At 38.3% G+C, this 8,348-nt stretch overlaps 1 protein-coding gene across 3 annotated transcripts in view; it reads right to left on the bottom strand.

Annotated features, from left to right (window-relative positions):
- CHL1 (cell adhesion molecule L1-like) overlaps window positions 1–8,348 on the bottom strand; it is a 152,467-nt gene that overhangs the window by 16,405 nt on the left and 127,714 nt on the right. The gene's annotated exons all lie outside the window — the stretch shown is intronic.

Here is an 8,348-nt window from a genome sequence, read left to right as displayed (position 1 = left end):
GGAGAAAGATGAGGCTTTCTACTCCCGTAAAGACTTACAGCCTTGGAAACCCTGTTCCAAGTTGTGTTGGAACTGACTCCACGGCACTTAACAACAACAACATTGTGAGGATGGCACAGGAATGAGGCAACGGTTTGTTCTGTTGTATTTAGGGGCACTATGACTCAGAACTTACTCAACTGTACCCAACAACAATGACATACTTTTGAAATAATAATGTGGACAGTTGATTTTTTGCCTTCCATAATTTATAGTACCAAATAAGTATGCAGTATCCCATCCCAGGGTTGTACTGCAGGATAATGTACTGGGTTACAAAGTCAGTTTGAGTTTCAAGGTCGGCAGGTCAAACTCACCAACTGCTCCTCAGAAAGCCTATAAAGGGTTGCTATGAGTCAGAACTGACTAAATGACACTAATCAACAAATATGTAATAAACACTGAATAAAGTGTTGAATGAAAAAAAAAAACAAAAGATGGATTAATTAGCTTCTCTCACAGAATGTACAACCTAGTAAGAGCAATGTTGTTGTTGCATATTGTCAGGGAGTCAGTTCCAATTCTTAGTGATGCTGTATAGGGTTTCTGAGGAGCGGCTGTTGTGTTTGAACTGTCAACCTTACAGTTAGCCATACAGTGCTTATCCTAAAACTCCACACCAACACCCCAGCAAAGACAACAGAGGTGTGCAGTAGCACCAAGAAACACAAGATTACTACAAAACTAATCCAAGAGATGTTACGATTTGTCCAATATCGTACAAGCAAGAAAAGGACTAGAAGAAACCCTCTTGACTTTTGGTCCATGACACCACATAACATCAAAGACAAAATTGTATTTGTCATTAATAAAAAATGCCATCATTTTTCAATTCAACCCAATAAGATCTGTGAACAAAATAAAGATCCAAACACTGGAGGGGAGGAAGTAAAATTTTTACTACTTAAAAATTATTTTAGAGCATGCCTATAAAACCCCAAGGAGTCAAGTGAAAAATTACCTCAAGCAATATAAAAATTTAGGAAAGTATACAAGAGTGCTTCAAACAGTTCATGGCAAAATTTCATTATTCTTGATTTATTTTTCCATAAATTTTATGAAGCACACTCACAAATAAAGAGTTCTCATATACACAAACAGCAACAATTTAAAATAACAAAAAAGCATAAAAGACATATATGTCAATCACCTAATAATAATTGGAAAAAAGTACACATAATTCTCATTTAATAAGATTCTTAGGTTAACAGTTTATACTCTGTTTTAAATTTAAATCTTCTTGTTGTTGTTAGGTGCCACTGAGTCAGTTTCAACTCAGAGTGACCCTGTATAAAACGGGATGAAACCCTCGCCTGGGCTCGAACCAGCCTCACAAGGGTTGCTATGCTTGAGCCCACTGCTGCTGCCACTGTGTGAATTCATCTCCATTCAGGTCTTCCTCTTTTTCGCTAACCTTTTACCAGACATACTGTCCTTCTCCGGGGACTGGTCTCTTGTGATTTTATGTCTCAAGTATGAGAGACCAATCTTGCCATCCAATCTTCTATGGAGCATTCTGACTGCACTTTTTCCAACACAGTTTTGTATGTTCTTCTGGCAGGCCATAGTACTTGAAGTATTCTTCTCCATCAGCATAATACAAATGAATCACTTCTCCAACACCGTAATTCCAAAGGTCTTCCTTGTTCATTGTTCAACTTTTACATGCCTGTGGGCAGCTGAAAATACCTGACTTGGGTGAGGTTCAATTCAGTCCTCAAACTGACATCTTTGCTTTTGGACACTTTAAAGAGATCTTGTGCAGCACATTTGCATAATGAAATGCTTTGTTTGATTTAATGACTTCTGCTTCCAGGAGTGTTGATTGTGGATTCAAACAAAATGAAATATTTGAAAACTTGAATCTTTTCTTCATATACCATGATGTTATTATTGGTCCAGTGATAAATATTTGTATTTTCTTTACATTGATGTAACCTATACCAAAAGGCAGTAGAATTTGACCTTCACCATTAAGGATGTTAAGTCCTCTTCAGTTTCAGCAAGCAAGGTTGTATCATATGCATATCACAGATGTTAAATGAATCGTCCTTCAATCTTGATATCAACTGTTTCATATAATTCAGCTTTTCAGATTATTTGCTCAGCATTCATACTGAATTAAATATGGTGAAAAATACAACCCAGGTGCACACCCTTCCTGATTTTACACCATTCAGTATCCCCTTGTTCTGCTCAAACAACTGCCTCTTGGTCTATGTACAGGTCCCTCATGAGCACCATCAAGTGTTCTGGAATACTCATTATTTACAATATAGTTTTGTCATGGTCCACACAATTGAAAGCCTTTGCTGAGTCAATAAAATGAAAGTAAACATCTTTCTGATGTTCTTTGCTTTCACTCATCTGACGACACCAATGCTATTCCTCGTTCCTCTTGCAATCAGTTGACCAGGTAGCTGTCTTATAAATTTCTTGACATAGAAGAGTGAACATTTCCATTGCTGCATCACTTTATTGAAAGATTTCAAATTCTATTCCATCAGTGTCTGAAGTCATGTTTATCGCCAGTGTATTATGGTAGCGTAGTGGTTACGAATCGGGCTGCGAACCTTAAGGTCAGCGGTTTGAAACTACCAGCCGCTCCGCGGGAGAAAGATAAGGCTTTCTACTCCCGTAAGGATTTACACCCTCGGAAACCCTGTACAGGGTCGCTATGGGTCGGAACCGACTCGAAGGCAATTAACAACAACAACAACATTATCAAGTGAAGCTTGAACTTCTTCCTTGAGTACCATGGATTCTTGATTACATGCTACCTCTTGAAATGGCTGAACATCAACAGTTTCTTTTTGTTACAGTTACTCTCTGTATATTTCCCTCTTCTTTTGATGATTTCTGCATCATTCAATATTTTGCCTACAGAATACATTAATATTGTAATTGTTGTTGTTGTGAAGTGCCGTTGAGGCAGTTCTGACCCACAGCAACCCTGTGTAAGGTTTCCAAGGAGCAGCTGGTGAGCTTGAACTGCCAACCCTGCAGTTCAAATGGCTTTGCAGTCTGGCGCATGAACCCACAGCGCCACACCAGGACTCCACTGTACATTGAGGGATGAGTTTTTCTTCAGTTCTTTCGGCTTGGTTTTCGAATACTAGATCTTTGCATATTTGATTATACTTGACTTTGTTTCTTGACCTGCTCTTGGACATTTTCAATTCAGCTCTTTCAGGTCCTCATTTGTTCCATTTGATTTAGCATTTATACATTGAAGAGCAAGTTTCAGAGCCTCTTCTGATTTCCAATTTTGTCTTTTCTTTCTTTCCTGTCTTTCTAATGACCTTTGCTTTCTTCCTGTGTGGTGTTCTTGATGTCATTCCACAGCTCTTCTGGTCTGTTGTAATTAGGGCCTAACACATAAACTAATGCATCAAATCTGTTCTGGAGATTGTCTGTATAGTAAGGTGGCATATATTTAAGGTCATAGTTTGGCTCTTGTGAGCTTGTTTTCATTTCCTTCAGCCTCACCTTGAACTAGTATATGAGCAATTGATGATCAGTTCCACAGTCTGCCCCTGGCTTTATTTTGGATGATGATATGAACTTCTCCTCTGTCTCCTCCTACAGTTGTAGTCAGTTTGATTCTGTGTATTCCATCTGGTTAAGATCCAGGGGTACAGTCATCTTTTATGTTGTTTAAAAAAAGGTATTTGAAATGAATATGTGGTTGGTCTTGTAAAATTCTACCATGCAACCTTCACCATCATTTCTATCACCAACGACATATTTTTAACTACATACAGATAAACATTTAATTTAACTAATGTTGGCTTTCTTGCTGTTGTGAGGATAAGGTATATCTTTATTAAATAAACATTTAACAACATCTTCTAGAATGTCTTCAGTACTTTCTATATTTTTGAAAATTGGTTCATAGGAGAATGTAGGCTTAAGAACTCAGCATCTAGAAAAGGCTGAGCTGGTCTGGTGCAGCAGAATATTACCTTTAGTCTTTGTAAACTTCTGTCAAATGACATTTTCTACTGGGTCTGCGTAAGCAAAGGTGGGGGTAGATGTTCATGAATTATATGATTCAGCTGTGATTGTTAACAGGGCTAATTGTGATTGTAAAAACTTGGATCCCTAACACGGGTGTAAAATAAGCCACCTCAGAAGTGGGAGTGGGAATCTCAGTACCATTGAGGAAGAAGAATCAGGAGTGGAGCATGTCCTTCAAGATCCCTACACATTAAACCTCCATGATCTAGGAGACATAGAGAGCTGCGACACCAGGAGAGTGTGTCAAAGGAGCGGAGCAGCAAGAGAACCCAGGCTCACAGCATGAGAAAGAGCAGTGAACTCTCAGATCATGGAGCACATAAAGCTGAGTGCCTTTGGGCAGGGGCTTTGTTTGTGGAGTGGGGGACCTCCAGAACCTAATCAAGAAGATAGGTTTGCTGATTCGTAGAGCAAGAGCTGAGTGACTTCAGGTTGAGGCTTATAGCAAAGTCAGCAGCCCTAAAAGAGCTTTGTAACATAACCTCAAAAGAGAAAGACCTGCCTCTCAACACAGCTCAAAAGTCACGGTCCTAAGTATTTCTGATCTTGAATTGTAACCTGTTAAACTTCCTTAGCCAGCACTTGTTCATCAGTTTGCCATATTTTGGTGGTTTTCATGTTGCTGTGATTCTGGAAGCTGTACCACTGGTATTTTAAATACCCATGGTGGGAAGATTTCTGATGAGCTTCTACTAAGACAGACAAGGATGAAGGAGAGACTGATTACTTCCATATATTTAGTCACTGAAAACGTTATGAACAGCATACTGTCGGACAGCACCAGAATACTGAACATTGAAAAATGATGAAGAGCACCAGAACATTGTCAGATACAGCGCTAGAACCTGAGCATCTTGGGTTGAAAGTCCCTCAAAATATAACAGGGGAAGAGCTGTCACCTCAAAGTAGAGTTAACTATGATAACGTGAATACAATGAGACTTTAGGCACCTTCATTTGCTGATGGGGCACAACTCAACATGAGGAGAAAGAGCTGCAAGCATCCTTTAATAATAAGAACATGTTATGTATGACGTATGAATCTAGGAAAATTGGAAGTTAACAAAATGAAATGTAACACATATCAATCTCCTACACATTAGTGTGCTAAAATGGACTGGTATTGGTAATTTTGAATCTGACAACCACATGGTTTATATGCCATGAATGGCAAATTGAAGACGAATGGCATCACATTCATCATCAAAAAGAACACTGTAAGATCTATCTTGTATAATGCTGTCTGTGAAACAATAATAGCCATAGATCTACAAGGAAGACCTGGTGTGATGCTGCGGGTTAATGTGGTGGACTGCAATGTTAGTTTGAACCACAAGGTCTGCGGTTCAAGCTCACCAGCCACTTCTCGGAAACCCTATACAGGGTCACTATGAGTTGGAATGGACTCAACGGCACTTAACAACACGACAAATAAGGCAACAACAACAAACATCAGTTAATGCCACTATTATTCAAATTTATGCACCAAACACTAAAGTCAGTAATGATGCAATCAAGATGTAGTCAGAATTACTGGCAATTGCAATGCAAAGGATGTAAACTAAAAGGAAGGTGAGTTGTTAGAAACTATGGCTTTGGTGATAGAAATAATACTAGGGAATCACAGGATAGAATTTTGCAAGATCAATGACTTCTTCATTGCAACTGCCTTTTTTTTGTTTGTTTGTGTGTTTGTTTTAATTGTCAAATTAGATTAAATGTTTAAATATAAATTGTAAATGAGTCACAAAACTGGATTAAAACAGTGCAAATGCCTTTTAAAACTACATAAAAGATGGCTCCACACATGGAGGCCACCAGATGGAATAATCAGAAATCTAATTGACTACATCTGTGGAAAGAGATGGTAGAAAGCTGCTTATCATCTGTCAAAATTAGGCCAGGGGCAGACTATGGAAGAGACCATCAATTGTTCACATACAATTCAGGTTGAAGTAGAATTTACACAAGTCCAATTAAGCCAAAATATGACCTAGACCACATCCAGCCTGAATTTACAAACAATCTCAATTGAAGATATGATGAATTAGACACTAATGACTGAAGACCAGAGTAGTTGTGGGATGATATCAAGAATATCAAGCAGTAAGAAAGCAAAAGATCATTAAAAAGACAAGAAGAAAAAAAAAAAACAAGACCAAAATGTATGTCAGAAGAGTCTCTGAAACTTGCTCTTCAGCATAGAGATGCTAAAGCAAATGGAAATGGAAGAAATGAGGAGGTAAAAGAGCTGAACAGAAAACTTTTGAACAGAAAATTGCAAAAGTCAACTCGAGGAGACAAACACATATTATATTGAAATGTGCAAACATCTGGAATTAAAAAACCAAAAGGGAAGGACACATTCAGCAGTTCTCAGGCTGAGGGAACTGAAGAAAAAATTTCAAGCCATGACTTGCAATAGTGAAGGATTTGAGGAGCAAAATAGGGTCCTGGTGTGGCACTGTAGGATTATGCACTGGACGGCAAGGTTGGTTTGAGATGCAAGATCCAAAGTTCACACCTCTGTCCTCTCCTTGGGAACACTACATAGGGTTGCTATGAGTTGGAAATGACTTGACGGCACTTAACAAAAATGGACAAAATTTTGAATGATGCATAAAGCATCAAAAGAAGATGGAAGGAAGACAAACTTACTGAGCCAAAAAGAAATGGTCAATGTTTAACCATTTCAAGAGATAGCATATGATTAAGAGCCAATGGCAATTAAGGAATAAGTACAAGGTTCATTGAAGGTTTGACAAAGAACAAGATATCGGGAATTGATGTAATACAAATTGCAATCTTTCAACAACTTGATGTGGTCCCGGATGTACTCACTCATCTAGGTCATGAAATTTGGAAGACAGCTACCTGGCTAAATGATGTGAAGAGATCCATATTTGTGCCCATTCCAAAGACAGGTGATCTAATAACAGAATGCAGAAATCATCAGACAACATCATTAATATCACATGCAAGTAAATTTTTGATAAAAAAGAATTCAACAATGGCTGCAACAGTACATTGACAAGGAAATGCCAGAAGTTCACGGTGGACTCAGAAAAGGACATGGGATATCATTGCTGGCATCAGATGGATCTTGGATGAAAGCAGAGAATACTAGAAAGATATTTACCTGTGCTTTATTGACTACATAAAGGCTTTTGATTTTGTGGCTTATGACATGCTATGGACAATACTGAGGAGAGTGAGTATTCCAGAACAGTTAGTTATGCTCATGAGGAATCCGTACACAGACCAAGGATCAGTCATTCAAACAGAACAAAGGGAACTGAGTAGTTTAAAATGAGGAAAGATGTGCACCGCGGTTGTGTTTCCTCTTATTTATTCATTCTGTTTGCTGAGGAAATAACCTGAGAACCTGGATTATACGAATAAAAATGTGGCATCTGGACACAACCTTGCTTGCTGAAAGTAAAGATGACTTAAAATACTTACTGATGAAGATCAAAGACCATAAGCTTCAGTATGGATTGCACCTTAATATATAAAAAATAAAAATCCTCACCACTGAACGAATACATGTCATCATCATAAATCGAGAAAATATTGAAGTTATCAAAGATTTCATTTTGCTGGGATCCACTATGCACACTGCTGCAAGCAATAGTTAAGACACCAAAGGACATGTCACATTAGGCAAATCTGCTGTACAAGACCTCTCTTAAGCGTTCAAGAGAAAAGATGTCAGTTTGAAGACTGAGATGCACCTTGCTATGGATGATATTTTCCAAAGCTGCTGCACATGCATGTGAAATTTGGACAGTGAATAAGGAAGTCTATGGAAAAACTGATGCATCTGAGTTACTGTGTTGGAGAAGAATATTAAAAGGACCGTGGAGTGTTAGAGTAACGAACAAATCTGTGCTGGAGGAATTAAAGCTAGAAATCTTTTTAAGAAGCCAGGATGATTTGGCTTCATTCATATTATCAGGAGACACCACCCCTGAAAAAGGGCATCACACTTAGTAAAATGGAGGTTCAGTAAAAAATAAAGGAAGACACCAAAGAGATGGATTGGCACAGTGGCAGGAGCTATGGGCTAAAGCTTAATTACTATGATGATGGTGTAGGTTTGGGCAGTATTTAGTTCTGTTGTGCATAGGGTCACTGTGAGTCGGAACCAACTCGAGGCCACCTAACAACAAAAACATAAGAAATCAAATATTCAACCCCAAAATGAAATATAGTACGCTAACTACAAGGTGCTCTGGTAGCATAATTAATAATTATGATTCGGGCTGCTAAGCTCAAAGTCAGCAGTTC

This window comes from Chrysochloris asiatica, unplaced genomic scaffold (assembly GCF_000296735.1).
Source record: "Chrysochloris asiatica unplaced genomic scaffold, ChrAsi1.0 scaffold00121, whole genome shotgun sequence".
NCBI classification, from domain to species: Eukaryota; Metazoa; Chordata; class Mammalia; order Afrosoricida; family Chrysochloridae; genus Chrysochloris; species Chrysochloris asiatica.
This window is presented reverse-complemented; position numbering and strand designations above follow the sequence as displayed.